Source organism: Podarcis vaucheri (assembly GCF_965113315.1).
Source record: "Podarcis vaucheri genome assembly, chromosome: 2".
NCBI classification, from domain to species: Eukaryota; Metazoa; Chordata; class Lepidosauria; order Squamata; family Lacertidae; genus Podarcis; species Podarcis vaucheri.
The window spans coordinates 134,576,526-134,594,554 of NC_138760.1; the positions used below are offsets into that span (position 1 = coordinate 134,576,526).

At 52.3% G+C, this 18,029-nt stretch overlaps 2 protein-coding genes across 2 annotated transcripts in view; both read left to right on the forward strand.

Annotated features, from left to right (window-relative positions):
- Nucleotides 1–18,029, forward strand: part of LOC309525753 (uncharacterized protein) — a 400,379-nt gene that overhangs the window by 353,001 nt on the left and 29,349 nt on the right. The window lies entirely within an intron of this gene.
- The window catches only part of LOC309525782 (uncharacterized protein), a 110,830-nt gene continuing 98,880 nt past the window's right edge, over nt 6,080–18,029 (forward strand). Inside the window, exons 1-2 of the mRNA XM_082211337.1 lie at nt 6,080–6,335; nt 7,205–7,330. The gene's annotated coding sequence lies outside the window, so the exon portion shown is untranslated. The remainder of the gene's footprint in view (nt 6,336–7,204; nt 7,331–18,029) is intronic.

Below are 18,029 nucleotides of genomic sequence, written 5' to 3' on the forward strand. Positions count from 1 at the left end.
AGCCTCGGCATTCAGTTGTGCCACTGCTTTTCTGAGTTCCTCTATCTGCTGCTCAGCCGTCATGTCGTCTGCTGTTCGTGAGCTCACTAGTAGGCACCTGTTTCTCTCCCCTCCTCGGGGCTGTAGATGCCCACAATTTGGGGACGGAGCTTACTGTCAGAGCTGCTTGAAGATCCTAGCTCACAGAGGATCACGCTAGCCAGCGATCATTAAGTAAAAGTCTTTATTGAATTACAGTTTCCATTCTCACGCTGCTGCGCGCAACTCTACGTCTAGTAGCTAGATCGACGAAGCTCCGTCTGAGTCTCCGCCCCGTGCGCACCAACTTAATATCCTAGCCCTGCTCCACCTTTTCCGCCTGACTGTCCTCCTCTGGGTCCCTCTACCCCCCGGGGCTTCTTCCTTCCGGGATTCTTCTGACGCTGACCCGGACCCTCCTGCCTCCTTGCGCCGGGCTTTAGGACCTGGCTCCCTTTCCGGGCTGCTTACTGCGCCGCCTTCCTCTGCATTTGAACTTGGCGCGCGCGCCCAACCTTCCACTTTCCTCTTAACCGTTTCTTCGCTCCCCGATGGAGGTGTGGCCACTCCTGACTCATGCCCTCCCTCCTGTGGTGAGCTGCCAGCGCTTGCCCCCTGGCTCCCTTCCTCTTCCCTGCTCTCTGGCGGTGACGCTGGTCCCGATTTCCAACTGCTCTCCTCTGAGTCCCCTCTGGCTCTATCTTCCTGGGGTGCCCCCCTAGACTCCCCCCTTGCCCTGGCCACTGGTGCTCCTTTCTGTGAATCCTCTGATTCACTGGAAAGACTCGGAGATCTCGGGTCGTCGTCATCACTCATCTTTTCTTCTGCCTCCTCCCCTTCGCTCTCTGTTTCCTCCCTTGCCCTTGCCTCTGCTCCTAAACCCCTGACAGTCGTAAAAGCTGAAATTACAGGACACTGACCCTACATGTTACAGAAGATAAAAAAGGCAGAGATAAACATAATTAATAGTTGGTAAATAGTAAAATAATATCAATGTGCCTCCCAGTAAATGACCCAGATCTTCTTTCTAAGGTTAAAAGGCCAAGACCAAATGGGGAAGCATCTAGCTGGCAAGTCTTTTTTTCTAATGGGAAAAGCAGCTGGCTGAAGGAGGGGTTGTAAACTGGAGAGGCTTCTTTTGAAGCTGTTTTTTTTACTGAGTTCCTTTTTACTTTACAAAGGCCTTATTCCTTTTAAAAGGCTACCTATGTTATGTATTAAATATATTGTCTTAAATGTAATTATGCAAAGGATTTAAGAAATGCTAGATTTCATATAGTTCTAAGAGTTGTATTTTGAAATTAAGTCAGCCACCAGTCTTGCCCCCCTTGCTAGACAAGAGACGCCGTCCTGAGCAGTCCTGATATATTAGTTGTCAGACATTTGTTTAGAAACCTTCAAATGAAGGAGATCTTTCAATGTTGATGTGAAACTCAAGATCCTTGACATATGTTTAAGATAAAAATTTAAGATTAACCATTTGTTTTAGAAGGAAATAGGGCAAGGAGGGCAAGAGGTGAGCTGGTAATTAAGATTCCTTGTTGAGACACATGTAAGATATATTACTACTTATTTGTCATTTATAGATGTAACAATATATAGCTCTTTGTGTTCCATATAAGGACAGGAGGATATGGGTGTATCTTTTTGTGATTGGTTCTAGCAATCAGCCAATAGGAATTTCAACCAGGCTGATTGGACAGAGGCAGCCACAGGAGGAGCAAAGGGGGCTGGATTAAGGGAATATAAGTGCTGGCCATAATGGCAGGAGGCCAGGCCAGAGCTTGGTAACCATATACCACTGTGCCTCTCATTTATTTGTCTGACAAATAAATTATTATTTTAATTTCTCTATTGCTGCGTTGAATATTTCATTCCAGCTAAGCGTTAACCACAAGCAGGGTGCTACATCTGGGTCTCTGAGGGAGGAGAGAGAGACCCCCCTGCCCCCCTTTCCGCCCCCCTTGTCTCTCTCTGGGTCTCTGAGGGAGGAGAGAGAGACCCCCCTGCCCCCCTTTCCGCCCCCCTTGTCTCTCTCTGGGTCTCTGAGGGAGGAGAGAGAGACCCCCCTGCCCCCCTTTCCGCCCCCCTTGTCTCTCTCTGGGTCTCTGAGGGAGGAGAGAGAGACCCCCCTGCCCCCCTTTCCGCTCCCCCCTTGCCTCTCTCTGGGTCTCTGAGGGAGGAGAGAGAGACCCCCCTGCCCCCCTTTCCGCCCCCCTTGTCTCTCTCTGGGTCTCTGAGGGAGGAGAGAGAGACCCCCCTGCCCCCCTTTCCGCCCCCCTTGTCTCTCTCTGGGTCTCTGAGGGAGGAGAGAGAGACCCCCCTGCCCCCCTTTCCGCCCCCCTTGTCTCTCTCTGGGTCTCTGAGGGAGGAGAGAGAGACCCCCCTGCCCCCCTTTCCGCTCCCCCCTTGCCTCTCTCTGGGTCTCTGAGGGAGGAGAGAGAGACCCCCCTGCCCCCCTTTCCGCCCCCCTTGTCTCTCTCTGGGTCTCTGAGGGAGGAGAGAGAGACCCCCCTGCCCCCCTTTCCGCTCCCCCCTTGCCTCTCTCTGGGTCTCTGAGGGAGGAGAGAGAGACCCCCCTGCCCCCCTTTCCGCCCCCCCTTGCCTCTCTCTGGGTCTCTGAGGGAGAGAGAGACCCCTGCCCCCCCTTTCTGGGCGAGCCCCCCTTTCCGCCCCCCCCAAGAGGGTCCCCCTTGCCTCTCTCTGGGTCTCTGAGGGAGAGAGAGACCCCCTGCCCCCCTTTCCGCCCCCCTTGTCTCTCTCTGGGTCTCTGAGGGAGGAGAGACCCCCCTGCCCCCCTTTCCGCCCCCCTTGTCTCTCTCTGGGTCTCTGAGGGAGGAGAGAGAGACCCCCCTGCCCCCCTTTCCGCCCCCCTTGTCTCTCTCTGGGTCTCTGAGGGAGGAGAGAGAGACCCCCCTGCCCCCCTTTCCGCTCCCCCCTTGCCTCTCTCTGGGTCTCTGAGGGAGGAGAGAGAGACCCCCCTGCCCCCCTTTCCGCCCCCCTTGTCTCTCTCTGGGTCTCTGAGGGAGGAGAGAGAGACCCCCCTGCCCCCCTTTCCGCTCCCCCCTTGCCTCCCTCTGGGTCTCTGAGGGAGGAGAGAGAGACCCCCCTGCCCCCCTTTCCGCCCCCCCTTGCCTCTCTCTGGGTCTCTGAGGGAGAGAGAGACCCCTGCCCCCCCTTTCTGGGCGAGCCCCCCTTTCCGCCCCCCCCAAGAGGGTCCCCCTTGCCTCTCTCTGGGTCTCTGAGGGAGAGAGAGACCCCCTGCCCCCCTTTCCGCCCCCCTTGCCTCTCTCTGGGTCTCTGAGGGAGAGAGAGACCCCCCTGCCCCCCTTTCCGCTCCCCCCCAAGAGGGTCCCCCTTGTGTCTCTGAGGGAGAGAGAGAGACCCCCCTGCCCCCCTTGTCTCTCTCTGGGTCTCTGAGGGAGGAGAGAGAGACCCCCCTGCCCCCCTTTCCGCCCCCCTTGTCTCTCTCTGGGTCTCTGAGGGAGGAGAGAGAGACCCCCCTGCCCCCCTTTCTGCCCCCCTTGCCTCTCTCTGGGTCTCTGAGGGAGAGAGAGACCCCCCTGCCCCCCTTTCCGCTCCCCCCCAAGAGGGTCCCCCTTGTGTCTCTGAGGGAGAGAGAGAGACCCCCCTGCCCCCCTTTCCGCCCCCCCTTGCCTCTCTCTGGGTCTCTGAGGGAGGAGAGAGAGACCCCCCTGCCCCCCTTTCCGCCCCCCTTGCCTCTCTCTGGGTCTCTGAGGGAGGAGAGACCCCCCTGCCCCCCTTTCCGCCCCCCTTGCCTCTCTCTGGGTCTCTGAGGGAGAGAGAGACCCCCCTGCCCCCCTTTCCGCTCCCCCCCAAGAGGGTCCCCCTTGTGTCTCTGAGGGAGAGAGAGAGACCCCCCTGCCCCCCTTTCCGCCCCCCCTTGCCTCTCTCTGGGTCTCTGAGGGAGGAGAGAGAGACCCCCCTGCCCCCCTTTCCGCCCCCCTTGCCTCTCTCTGGGTCTCTGAGGGAGGAGAGAGAGACCCCCCTGCCCCCCTTTCCGCCCCCCTTGTCTCTCTCTGGGTCTCTGAGGGAGAGAGAGACCCCCCTGCCCCCCTTTCCGCCCCCCTTGCCTCTCTCTGGGTCTCTGAGGGAGAGAGAGAGAGAGACCCCCCTGCCCCCCTTTCCGCCCCCCCTTTCCGCCACCCCTTTCCTCTCTCTGGGTCTCTGAGGGAGAGAGAGACCCCCCTGCCCCCCTTTCCGCCCCCCCTTGCCTCTCTCTGGGTCTCTGAGGGAGGAGAGAGAGAGACCCCCCTGCCCCCCTTTCCGCCCCCCTTGCCTCTCTCTGGGTCTCTGAGGGAGGAGAGACCCCCCTGCCCCCCTTTCCGCCCCCCCTTGCCTCTCTCTGGGTCTCTGAGGGAGGAGAGAGAGACCCCCCTGCCCCCCTTTCCGCCCCCCCTTGCCTCTCTCTGGGTCTCTGAGGGAGGAGAGAGAGACCCCCCTGCCCCCCTTTCCGCCCCCCTTGCCTCTCTCTGGGTCTCTGAGGGAGAGAGAGAGACCCCCCTGCCCCCCTTTCCGCCCCCCCTTGCCTCTCTCTGGGTCTCTGAGGGAGGAGAGAGAGACCCCCCTGCCCCCCTTTCTGCTCCCCCCTTGCCTCTCTCTGGGTCTCTGAGGGAGGAGAGAGAGACCCCCCTGCCCCCCTTTCCGCCCCCCTTGCCTCTCTCTGGGTCTCTGAGGGAGAGAGAGAGAGACCCCCCTGCCCCCCTTTCCGCCCCCCCTTGCCTCTCTCTGGGTCTCTGAGGGAGAGAGAGAGAGACCCCCCTGCCCCCCTTTCCGCCCCCCCTTGCCTCTCTCTGGGTCTCTGAGGGAGAGAGAGACCCCCTGCCCCCCCTTTCTGGGCGAGCCCCCCTTTCCGCCCCCCCCAAGAGGGTCCCCCTTGCCTCTCTCTGGGTCTCTGAGGGAGGAGAGAGAGACCCCCCTGCCCCCCTTTCCGCCCCCCTTGCCTCTCTCTGGGTCTCTGAGGGAGAGAGAGAGAGACCCCCCTGCCCCCCTTTCCGCCCCCCCTTGCCTCTCTCTGGGTCTCTGAGGGAGGAGAGAGAGACCCCCCTGCCCCCCTTTCCGCCCCCCCTTGCCTCTCTCTGGGTCTCTGAGGGAGGAGAGAGAGACCCCCCTGCCCCCCTTTCCGCCCCCCTTTCCTCTCTCTGGGTCTCTGAGGGAGAGAGAGAGAGACCCCCCTGCCCCCCTTTCCGCCCCCCCTTGCCTCTCTCTGGGTCTCTGAGGGAGAGAGAGAGAGACCCCCCTGCCCCCCTTTCCGCCCCCCTTGCCTCTCTCTGGGTCTCTGAGGGAGGAGAGAGGAGGCGCCCCTCCCCCCGCGGCTGCTTCCCCTCAGCGCCTTTTCCCGCCTTTTTTTCCCGCCTTCTGCCTCCTCGCCTCAGTTTCAGGCGCCAAGGATTCCTGGCCGAGCAGGCGGCCCTTTCCCGGGGGGCCTTCAGGGGCCGATTTCTCCTCAGGACTCCTCTCGCTTTCCAAGCTCCCTTCGCCTCGGCCTGCATCCCTCGCAGGATTGCACCAAAGTCCCACTTCTTCCCATTTCCTCCGTCTAGGAGCCGCTTTGGGTCGAGGGTGGGGCTGGCAGAAAGGGCCTCTTTCGTCAATGGATCTGAAGGGATCCGTTATGGGCCCCAAGTGGCTGGATGGATTAGCCATCATTCATCATTAGGGGTCCTTTGTAGGGGGGGGGTCTCCTGGAAGCTCATTTCGGCCTCCCCCCAAGATGGCGAGGGCGTTTCATTCCTGGCCTGGGACACTTCTTCATCTCCCTATTTTCCCGGTGGGGGGGAGGGGATTTTCGGGGAGGGGGAGGGGTCTCCTGGCTGGGAAGCCCCCTCCCTCCCCCCCCCTGAGCTGGAGGGTGTTTCTTGGAGGGGTGTCTGGAAGGAGCCATTTCTGAGCCCAAGGCACCTCCCGCCACTAGGCAGCCCTTCGCCTCTTCTCCCTCCCAGCCTTTCCTCGGGATGTTGGGGGAGGGAGAGAGCCAAGGCAACCCCCCCATGGACAAACCCCCCGTCTCCCTTGCGGTTAGTCTGGTGGGATGGGGGCTCCTTGGGGCAGAGGGAGGGAAGGGGGGCAGCCCCTAGAGCGCAGGCGCAGAAGCAGGAAAACTGAAGGCAGGGAGAGGGAGGGGAGGACTCGGCTTGGCAAGGGTTAAGAGGAGCAGAGCGGGATTCCTAGAGAGGACAGGAAGTGAAGGGGGAGGGGGCAAGGTCCTCCAGAGCAGAAGCCCCTCCCTCCCCCTCCCTCCCTGCTTTCTTCTCTCTCCTTTACAAATGCTTCCTTGGTGCCCCTCCTGGAATCCGGTGAGTCTCCTCTCTCTGCCCCCTTAGTGTGTCCTGGGAAGAAGGGGGTCCCAGGGGGGCAGGGAGGGGGCATGGGGGTCCCTGTTCAGATCATGCCTGGGGGGGGAGACCCCCAAGTCAGGGAGCAGAGGGTCCTCCTTTGTCCTCTCTGCCAAGCCAGGGAGGGGCCACTTCGCAGGAGATGCTGCCTTCCTTTTGGGGGAGGGGGCTTTGGGTCAAGGAAATAAACCCCCTTCAGAGGGAGGGAAAAGTCACCTTTGGGACCAGAGGCTGCAGCCAGAGGGGAACATTCCCACGTGGGGGGAGCACAGGGAGAAGAAAAGCCCTTCTGCATCTCCAGACCACTTCCTGTGTCCCAGATGCAACAACACATGTCTCTCCCCCAGATCTCACTCCCAAAGACACACTCTTCCATTCCCTCCCCTCACAATGCACAATGGGGCTTCCCCTCCCCTCCCCCTCCTGGTGCCCCTTCAAGTTGGCTTGAGGGCAGGGGGAGGGTCCACCCCACCAGATGAAGGGAGAGGAGGTCCTTCCATCTGGAAAATGGAAATGCTTGCAAAGATTTACCTGAAGATGAGTGCCATATAGATAATAATATTATTATTATGTGAATTCCCCCACTTACACAAAGATTAATACAGTGGTACCTCGGGTTAAGAACTTAATTTATTCTGGAGGTCCATTTTTAACCTGAAACTGTTCTTAACCCGAGGTACCACGTTAGAAAATGGAGCAACTGCTGTGCAATTTCTGTTTTTTACCCTGAAGCAACACTGCACCCATCATTTAAATACACAACAAAATTGTTACAGAAGAGAACAGAGCAATGTGTTGAAGATCATCTTTATTCTCCCTTTTTCCCTTAGGGTCCAGTGTGCTTTGAAGACATAGCTGTTCCTTTCACAGAGGAGGACTTGGCTTTGCTGGATCCTGACCAGAGAGCTCTGCAGAAGGAAGTCAAGGATCAGAATCGTGGGATCGTGGCCTCTCAGGTAAGACTCCCTGTTGGATCATGAAATCAGCTTTGAAATTCCATACAGATCTCTGTAGGAGAGAGAGCCAGTGTGGTGTAATGGTTAAGAGCGGTAGTCTCGTAATCTGGGGAACCGGCTTCGCATCTCCGCTCCTCCACATGCAGCTGCTGGGTGACCTTGGGCCAGTCACCCTTCTCTGAAGTCTCTCAGCCCCACTCACCTCACAGAGTCTTTGTTGTGGGGGAGGAAGGGAAAGGAGAATGTTAGCTGCTTTGAGACTCTTTCGGGTAGTGATAAAGCGGGATATCAAATCCAAACTCTTCTTCTTCCACCTCTATTCCGTGTCCGCTTCTCTGGAGCAGCAGAAAACAACCTTTCTCCCTCCTCTATGTGACATCCTATTCTATATTTGAACATGGCTATCATATCACCCCTTAACCTCCTCTTCTCCAGGCTAAACATGCCCAGCTCCCTTAGCCGTTCCTCATAAGGCATCGTTTCCAGGCCTTTGACCATTTTGGTTGCCCTCCTCTGGACACGTTCCAGTTTGTCAGTGTCCTTCTTGAATTGTGGTGCCCAGAACTGGACACAGTACTCCAGGTGAGGTCTGACCAGAGCAGAATACAGTGGCACTATTACTTCCCTTGATCTAGATGCTATACTCCTATTGATGCAGCCCAGAATTGCATTGGCTTTTTTAGCTGCCGCGTCACACTGTTGGCTCATGTCAAGTTTGTGGTCAACCAAGACTCCTAGATCCTTTTCTCATGTACTGCTCTCAAGCCAGGTGTCCCCCATCTTGTATTTGTGCCTCTCATTTTTTTTTGCCCAAGTGCAATACTTTACATTTCTCCCTGTTAAAATTCATCTTGTTTGTTTTGGCCCAGTTCTCTAATCTGTCACGGTCGTTTTGAAGTGTGATCCTGTCCTCTGGGGTGTTAGCCACCCCTCCCAGTTTGGTGTCATCTGCAAATTTGATCAAGATGCCCTTGAGTCCATCATCCAAGTCGTTGATAAAGATGTTGAATAAGACTGGGCCCAAGACAGAACCCTGTGGCACCCCACTAGTCACTCTTCTCCAGGATGAAGAGGAACCATTGATGAGCACCCTTTGGGTTCGGTCAGTCAGCCAGTTACAAATCCACTGAGTGGTAGCATAGTCAAGACCGCATTTTACCAGCTTCTTTACAAGAATATCATGGGGCACCTTGTCAAATGCCTTGCTGAAATCAAGGTAGGCTACATCCACTGCGTTCCCTTCATCTACCAGGCTTGTAATTCTGTCAAAAAACGAGATCAGGTTAGTCTGACATGACTTATTTTTCAGAAATCCATGCTGACTATTGGTGATCACAGCATTCCTTTCTAGGTGCTCACAGACTGTTTGCTTAATGATCTGCTCCAGAATCTTCCCTGGTATTGATGTCAGACTGACTGGGCGGTAATTATTTGGGTCCTCTCTTTTCCCCTTTTTGAAAATAGGGACAACATTTGCCCTCCTCCAGTCTGCCGGGACTTCGCCTGTTCTCCAGGAATCCTCAAAGATGACTGCCAGTGGTTCTGAGTTCACATCTGCCAGTTCTTTTAATACTCTTGGATGCAGTTCATCTGGCCCTGGAGACTTGAATACATCTAAACTTTTGTTTTCTTTTGTTTTGTCATTACCGAGGAGGCACGTTTAATCGGTGTTTGAGGACTATCCCTGCCTCCAGGTCTGGTCCTGACCGGAAGGATACAGTAAGGGAAGGGAAGCAAGGGAAACCCACATGACCTGAAAGTGTTGCTGTGCAATGCCAGGTAAATGATGAATAAAACCACTGCCATCCACGACCTGATTGTGGATGGAGGATTTGACCTGGCATGTGTGACAGAGACCTGGTTGGATGAAGCATATGGGCCTGTCCTTGCCGCTGCTTGCCCACCAGGTTTCTCTTACGCACAGCAACCTAGGTCATGTGGGCGGGGAGGGGGGGTTGCAGTGATTTTTAGGAAGTCATTAGTCTGCACCAGGCGTCCTATTGTGAAGACCCAGTTTTCTGAGTGCATGTTCTGGAAGCTGGGCAGTAGGGGCAGTACAGGATTCCTTTTGGTGTACCGACCTCCCCGCTGCACCAAGGATTCCCTGCCCGAGCTGCTTCAGGTCGTGGCGGATGTTCTCCTGGAGACACCTAGCTTGGTCGCCCTAGGGGATTTTAACATCCATGCCGATACGACCTTACAAGGGGCTGCTCGGGACTTCGTGGAAAGCATGGCCTCCATGGGGCTGTCCCTGAATAAGTTTGGCCCAACTCATAGTCATGGACATGCCTTAGACTTGGTGTTCACCTCTATGGTTGTTGGTGATCTGACACTAACTAAAAGCGAAACAAAAGAAGTGCCATGGTCAGATCACTTCCTGGTGCAACTGGACTTCTCTGCAACCCTTCCCCTCTGCAGGGAGGTGGGACCGATTCGGATGGTCCGCCCCCGCCACTTAATGGATCCAATTGGCTTCCAGAGAGTGGTAGGGGATGCTTTATCCCAAGTTGATGGCCTTTCAGCTGATTCCCTGGTGGCCCGCTGGAATGCGGAGTTAACCAGGGCTATTGACTGTCTGGCTCCGAATCGCCCTCTCCGATTGCATGGAGCCTGGACAGCCCCGTGGTTTTCCCCGGAGCTGAGGGTGATGAAACAATCGTTGAGACGGCTAGAGCGCCAGTGGCGGAAAACTCATTCTGAATCAGACCGGACACGGGTTAGAGCTCAACGTTGAGCCTACCAAGTGGCAATGGTGACGGCGAAGAGGGCCTTCTTCGCCGCCTCCATTGCATCTGCAGAAAACAGCAGCAGGAGACTTTTTCAGGTGGTTCGCAATCTATCGGAACCACCTGCACCACCGGGGCCTGGTAGGGACCCCAAGATCTCCTGCAATGCTTTTGCAAAGTTTTTTGCAGATAAAATCGCTCAGATTCAGAAGGAGGTAGACTCCACCGTGGGAGCAGGGCCAGGGCGGGAGAGTGCTAGAGTTCTGCCTGGTCCTGTTACATGGGATCAATTCCAATCTGTTACCTCTGAGGATGTGGACAGGCTGCTTGGACAAGTGAAACCGACCACCTGTCTCCTTGATCCTTGCCCATCCTGGCTGATAAAAGCGAGCCGGGAAGGGCTGGGCGATGGGCTTCATGGGGTGGTGAATGCTTTCCTCTGTGAGGGAGCCTTCCCAGACCCGCTGAAAGAGGCGGTCATTAAACCGCTTCTTAAAAAAACATCTTTAGACCCAGCCAATTTGGCCAACTATCGCCCAGTCTCAAATCTGCCAAGCACGCCTGGAGGAAACGGACCATTTGGATCCCTTCCAGTCGGGATTCAGGCCTCACCATGGGACTGAAACTGCCTTGGTCGCACTGGTTGATGATCTCCGGTGGGCTAGGGACAAAGGTGAGAGCTGTTTCCTAGTTCTGCTGGATCTCTCAGCAGCCTTTGACACCATCAACCATAACATCCTTATGGACTGTCTTGAGGGGCTGGGAGCTGGGGGCACTGTCATACAGTGCTTCCGCTCTTTCCTCCTGGGCCGTGTTCAGAAAGTGGTGGTGAGGGATGAGTGTTCGGACCCCTGGGCTCTCACTTGTGGGGTGCCTCAGGGTTCTGTCCTCTCCCCCATGCTTTTTCATATCTATATGAAGCTGCTGGGAGAGATCATCAGGGGGTTTGGGCTGGGTTTCATCAGTATGCGGATGATACCCAGCTCTACCTCTCCTTTAAATCAGAACCAATGAAGGCGGTGAAGGTCCTGTGTGAGTGCCTGGAGGCGGTTGGAGGATGGATGGCAGCTAACAGATTGAGGTTGAATCCTGACAAGACAGAAGTACTGTTTTTGGGGAACAGTGAGCGTGTGTGGGGGATTCCCTGGTCTTGAATGGGGTAGCTGTGCCCCTGAAGGACCAGGTGCGCAGCCTGGGAGTCATTTTGGACTCACAGCTGTCCATGGAGGCGCAGGTTAACTCTGTGTCCAGGGCAGCTGTTGACCAGCTCCACCAGGTACGCAGGCTAAGACCCTACCTGCCCGCGAACTGTCTCACCAGAGTGGTGCATGCTCTAGTTATCTCACGCTTGGACTACTGCAACGCGCTCTACGTGGGGCTACCTTTGAAGGTGACCTGGAAACTGCAATTAATCCAGAATGTGGCAGCTAGACTGGTGACTGGGAGCGGCCGCCGGGACCATATAACACCGGTCTTGAAAGACCTACATTGGCTCCCAGTGCGTTTCCGAGCACAATTCAAAGTGTTGGTGCTGACCTTTAAAGCCCTAAACAGCCTCGGTCCTGTATACCTGAAGGAGCGTCTCCACCCCCATCGTTCAGCCCGGACACTGAGATCCAGTGCCAACGGCCTTCTGGCGGGTCCCTCATTGCGAGAAGTGAGGCTACAGGGAACCAGGCAGAGGGCCTTCTCGGTAGTGGCGCCCGCCCTGTGGAACGCCCTCCCATCAGATGTCAAAGAGATAAATAATTACCTGACATTCAGAAGACATCTTAAGGCAGCCCTGTTCAGGGAAGTTTTTAATATGTAACGCTGTACTGTTTTTAACACTGATTGGGAGCCACCCAGAGTGGCTGGGGAAACTCAGCCAGATGGGCAGGGTATAAATAAATTATTATTATTATTATTATTATTATTATTATTATTATTATTATTTTGTAATAATCCTTTATCCAATACTGAAATTGCAAAACCCTTTTTCTTGACAGCTTTGAAGACCTCATTTATTTGGTGATACTGGATCCACCCTGTTAGGGGGTGTTTTATTTCCTCCCGCAGTTTGGTCAGACTCATGCTGGTAGCTTCGAGAACACTGTCCCACCATCTCGTCCTCTGTCGTCCCCTTCTCCTTGTGCCAACATCAGGGTCTTTTCCAGGGAGTCTTCTCTTCTCATGAGGTGGCCAAAGTCTTGGAGCTTCAGGATCTGTCCTAGCACTGAGCACTCAGGGCAGATTTTCCTAAGAATGGATAGGTTTGTTCTTCTTGCAGTCCATGGGACTCTCAAGAGTCTCCTCCAGCACCATAATTCAAAAGCATCAATTCTTCGGCAATCAGCCTTCTTTATGGTCCAGCTCTCACTTCCATACATCACTACTTTTATGGTCCAGCTCTCACTTCCATACATTACTACTGGGAAAACCATAGCTTTAACTATACGGACCTTTGTTGGCAAGGTGATGTCTCTGCTTTTTAAGATGCTGTCTAGGTTTGTCATTGCTTGTCTCCCAAGAAGCAGGCGTCTTTTAATTTCATAGCTGCTGTCACCATCTGCAGTGACCCAGGAGCCCAAGAAAGTAAAATCTCTCACTGCCTCCATTTCTTCCCCTTCTATTTGCCAGGAGGTAATGGGCCCAGTGGCCATGATCTTCTTTTTTCTGATGTTGAGCTTCAGACCATATTTTGCGCTCTCCTCTTTCACCCTCATTAAAAGGTTCTTTAATTCTTCCTCACTTTCTGCCATCAAGGTTGTGATATTTCTTCGGCAATCTTAATTCCGGCTTGGGATTCATCCAGCCCAGCCTTTCGCATGATGAATTCTGCATATAAGTTAAATAAGCCGGGAGACAATATACAGCCTTGTCGTACTCCTTTCCCAATTTGGAACCAATCAGCTGTTCCATATCCAGTTCTAACTGTAGCTTCTTGTCCCACGTAGAGATTTCTCAGGAGACAGATGAGGTGATCAGGCACTCCCATCTCTTTAAGAACTTGCCATAGTTTGCTGTGGTCGACACAGTCAAAGGCTTTTGCATAGTCAATGAAGCAGAAGTAGATGTCTTTCTGGAACTCTCTAGCTTTCTCCATAATCCAGCACACATTTGCAATTTGGCTCTGGTTCCTCTGTCTCTTCGAAATGCAGCTTGCATTTCTGGGAGTTCTCGGTCCACATACTGCTTAAGCCTGCCTTGTAGAATTTTACGCATAACCTTGCTAGCGTGTGAAATGAGTGCAATTGTGCGGTAGTTGGAGCATTCTTTGGCACTGCCTTTCTTTGGGATTGGGATGTAGACTGATCTTCTCCAATCCTCTGGCCACTGCTGAGTTTTCCAAACTTGCTGGCATATTGAGTGTAGCACCTTAACAGCATCCTCTTTTAAAGTTTTAAATAGTTCAGCTGGAATACCAACACTTCCACTGGCCTTGTTATTAGCACTGCTTTCTAAATAATAACAATAATAATAATAATAGTAATAGTAATAATAATAATAATACACCCCACCCATTTGGTTGAGTTTCCCCAGCCACTCTGGGCGGCTCCCAGTCAAATGTTAAAAACAGTACAGCATTAAATATTAAAAACTTCCCTAAACATGGCTGCCTTCAGATGTCTTTTAAAGATAGGATAGCTGCTTATTTCCTTCACATCTGGGGTGAGGGTGTTCCACAGGGTAGGCGCCACTACCGAGAAGGCCCTCTGTCTGGTTCCCTGTAACCTCACTTCTCGCAATGAGCTTCTGGGTGACCTTGGGCCAGTCACACTTCTCTGAAGTCTCTCAGACCCACTCACCTCACAGAGTGTTTGTTAGACTTTCCTTTTCTTTCCAGATATATCCGCAACTGAGCGTCCTTTGGGCTTTGGCCCAGCCGCTTCATCAGCTCTGAATCTACTTGTCCTTGTCCTCCGCTCTTCCTCAGTAGCATGTTGGACGCCTTCTGACCCGAGGGGCTCATCTTCCAGCGTCATCACTTTTATATGCCTGTTGTCTTTGTCCATGGAGTTTTCTTGGCAGGGCTACTGAAGTGGCTGGCCGGTTCCTGCTCCAGGTGGATCACGTTTGGTCAAAACTCTCCACTATGACCTGTCCGTCTTGGGTGGCCCTGCACAGCTTAGCTCATAGCGTCTCTGAGTTATTCAAGCCCCTTCATCACAACAAGGCAGTGAAAGTGGCCCAATTCAATTCCATATTTTTCTTTCCCCCAGTTATTGCTTTATAAGGAGAAATCTACCGGGGTTTTTAGGCTCTTTATATTTTCCCCATACTCTATATATCAATTTTCTTATTATATGATTCAAAATTGATTTCTTTCCATGTTTTAATATACTGTATTTTTCGCTCCATAGGACGCACTTTTTCCCTCCTTAAAAGTAAGGGGGAAAGTCTGTGCGTCTTATGGAGCGAATGTGTGTTCCCTGGAGCCAAATCGCTGTTGTCCTGTGCTGCTGGGCTGCTCTTCCGGGATGGGGGGTGGGGAGCCACACTGCTCTGCCTACAGACTTTGCTTTCCCCTGAAGTCCGGACAAGGTTTGCAAGCAGAGGGAAGTTTGTGTGCTGCTGGGGGGCTTTGGGGGGTGGGGGGTGGGGAGCCACACTGCTCTGCCTACAGCCTTTGCTTTCCCCTGAAGTCCCGACAAGGTTTGCAAGGTTTGCAAGCAGAGGGAAGTTTGTGTGCTGCTGGGGGGCTTTGGGGGGTGGGGGGTGGGGAGCCACACTGCTCTGCCTATAGACTTTGCTTTCCCCTGAAGTCCCGACAAGGTTTGCAAGGTTTGCAAGCAGAGGGAAGGCTGTGTGCTCCTGGGGTGGAGGGTGGGGGTGGGGAGCAGCAAATTGCTGTCTCTCAGTGCCTCCTAATTCAACTGTAAAGGATTGCCTAACTGGATTCTGAGCTCCATTTGAAGTTTAAAAATAGCAAGTTTGGGGATTTCTTCAAGTAGCAGTTTTGGGGAAATAGTCATAAATACATGCAAAGGATCTCCACAAACCAGTAATAGTAATTTCAGCTAAAACTGAGCAGGTATCTGGCTCAGGAACAGTTTAAACTGCACAGCTATAACCAGACATCCTGTGTGTGTGTGTGGACCATGTTCCTAGTAGCTAATCTTTACTGCTGAAAAGAGGCTCTGATATTCCACTCCAACTCTATAATTCATTATACAAATTCTTACAAGTACAGTCCACCTATACTAAACCAAAAACATTGTGTTCTCTTGGTATTGAATGGAAGCTATTTATCTGCCCTCTTTTCCTCCTCTGTTCTTTGCTCAGTCACTCCATTTTGAATCTTCCTTTCAAAACAACCATGCCTCTTTTGAGAAAACTTCAGAGATTTAGGAACTGGAGCGCAATCATTTGATCTTTAGCTTCACAGTATTTTAATATTCTTTTGGAAGCCGCCCAGAGTGGCTGGGGAGGCCCAGCCAGATGGGCGGGGTATAAATAATAAATTATTATTATTGTTGTTGTTGTTGTGTTGTTGTTGTTGTTGTTGTTGTTGTTGTTATTGTTATCTTTTTGCTGTTCCTCCATACTCCCAAGCACTTCTCATTTGCACAGCCCTGGTTTCTCTCCCTGACTATTAATATTCTTGATTAGTAACAGTAAAATGCTCAAATTTTAGTTTTTGTGACTGCTGCCAATACTGACTTCCCAGTGATAATGAAAACAGCTACATTATAATGGAATGTGTCCTTTTTCCATTCTCATCATTGTATACCGTGGCTCGCTTTAAAGCAGCAAAGTGGACAGGAGCCACACACTTTGCTGTTTTAAATAGTTTAGTACAAAATTTGAGTCAGATTTTTTCCCTTGTTTTCCTGCTCTAAAAACCTGGTGCGTCTTTTGGTCAGGAGCGTCCTATGGAGCGAAAAATACGGTAATTGTCTTTAAATAGATTGTTTTCATTTGTCAGCCAGATTCCCAAATACTTAGTTTTATTTAGTGTTTCCAATCCTGATATTTTCTTTAGTTCTTCTTTTTCCTGTGTTGACATATTTTTTGCTAGCATACTAGTCTTCTTTTTATTTAACTTAAATCCTGCCACTTTGAAATTCAATGATATTCCTTATTATTTTGCCTCAACACCCCTAAGAATATTTTCTCCGAGTCCTGTTTTTTCTGTAGTTTTTTTCATGGAGCTCCAAGAGATGTTGAAGACCTTCTCTATGTCTATCAGCATCAAAATGGCTTTTTTATCTGATCTTGCTTCTAAATATTCTAAAATATCAATTATGTTTCTCATTTTATTGTGCATGTGTCTGCCTGGTAAGACGCCAGCCTGATCTCTGTGTATTATTTCATTCAATATACCGTACTTTTTGCACCATAACACTCACTTTTTTCCTCCTAAAAAGTAAGGGGAAATGTCTGTGCGTGTTATGGAGGGAATGCCTACGGGTGGCATGCCTACGGATTTTCCTCCTCTAAAAACTACGTGCCTGTTATGGTCAGGTGCGTGTTATAGAGTGAAAAATACGGTATTTTATCATCATTATTGAACAGTGATATAGGTCTATAATTTTTGATTAGTGTTGGATCTGCTCCTTGTTTGGGTATCAGTGTGATAAATGCTTGTTCCCATGATTTTGGTATTCTTCCTTCTTTTAAAATTCCATTTAGTACTTGTCAGGGTTACTTCCAGATCCTAGCTCACAGAGGATCACGCTAGCCAGCGATCGTTAAATAAAAGTCTTTATTGAGTTACAGTCTCCATTCTCGAGCTGCTGCGTGCAACCCTACGTCTTATGCTTAGATCGGCGAAGCTCCGTCTGAGTCTCCGCCCCTTGCGCACCAACTTAATATCCTAGCCCTGCTCCACCTTTTCCGCCTGACAGTTCTCCTCTGGGTCCCTCTGCCCCCCTGGGTCTCTTCCTTCCGGGATTCTTCTGACGCTGACCCCCCTGACTCTCCTGTCTCCTTGCGCCGGGCTTTAGGACCTGGCTCCCTTTCCGGGCTGCCTACTGCGCCACCTTCCTGTGCATTTGAACTTGACGCGCGCGCCCAACCTTCCACTTTCCGTCTAACCGTCACTTCGCTCCCCGATGAAGGTGTGGCCACTCCTGACTCGTGCCCTCCCTCCTGTTGCGAGCTGCCAGCGCTTGATCCCTGGCGCTCTTCCTCTTTCCTACTCTCTGGCGGTGACGCTGGTCCCGATCTCCAACTGCTCCCCTCTGAGTCCCCTCTGGCTCTATCTTCCTGGGGTGTCCCCCTAGTCTCCCCCCTTGCCCTGGCCCCTGGTGCTCCTTTTTGTGAATCTTCTGATTCACTGGAAAGACTCGGAGATCTCGGGTCGTCGTCATCACTCATCCTTTCTTCTGCCTCCTCCCCCTCGCTCTCTGTTTCCTCCCTTGCCCTCGCCTCTGCTCCTGAACCCCTGACAGTACTGTTTCATTGGTTCTGATAATATATATTCTAACTTCTTATAAAATGCCGCCAGTAATCCATCCGTACCTGGGGACTATCTTTGCTTTTGAGATTTCTGCACCTCCATCATCGCTGTTGCTAGATTTAATTGATCTATTTTCCAATCTGCTATTGTCGGGAGTCTATTTTGTGCTATGTGTCTTTCCATTTTCTCCTCTTAGCCTTCTTCTGCACGGTAAAATTTCCTATAGTAGTTTACAATTTTTTTGCATATTTCTTTAGGATCTTCAATTATTTTTCATTTCTCTATTACTCTCTCTTCTTATTTTTTCTTTATTGCCATGCAAGTAGCCTACCTGATTTTTTGGAACCACTGGAGAGGTATAGAAATGGGGCTTCTGTTGGGAAGGGGCTGCCCCATTTGTGCTTCTCCAGGGGCAGAAGAATCCCTGCAGGGCCTCTGAGGCTCCCTTTCCTTCTTCCTCTCTCCCAGGACCCTGCAGCTCGTTTTGGCTCCTTGACTCCTCAGGAAGGATAAAAGGGATGGATTCTGCAAACCTAGTGAGGATGGAAGGGGGAAGATGGACGGTTGACCTGGTCAGGTTGTCTCCTGC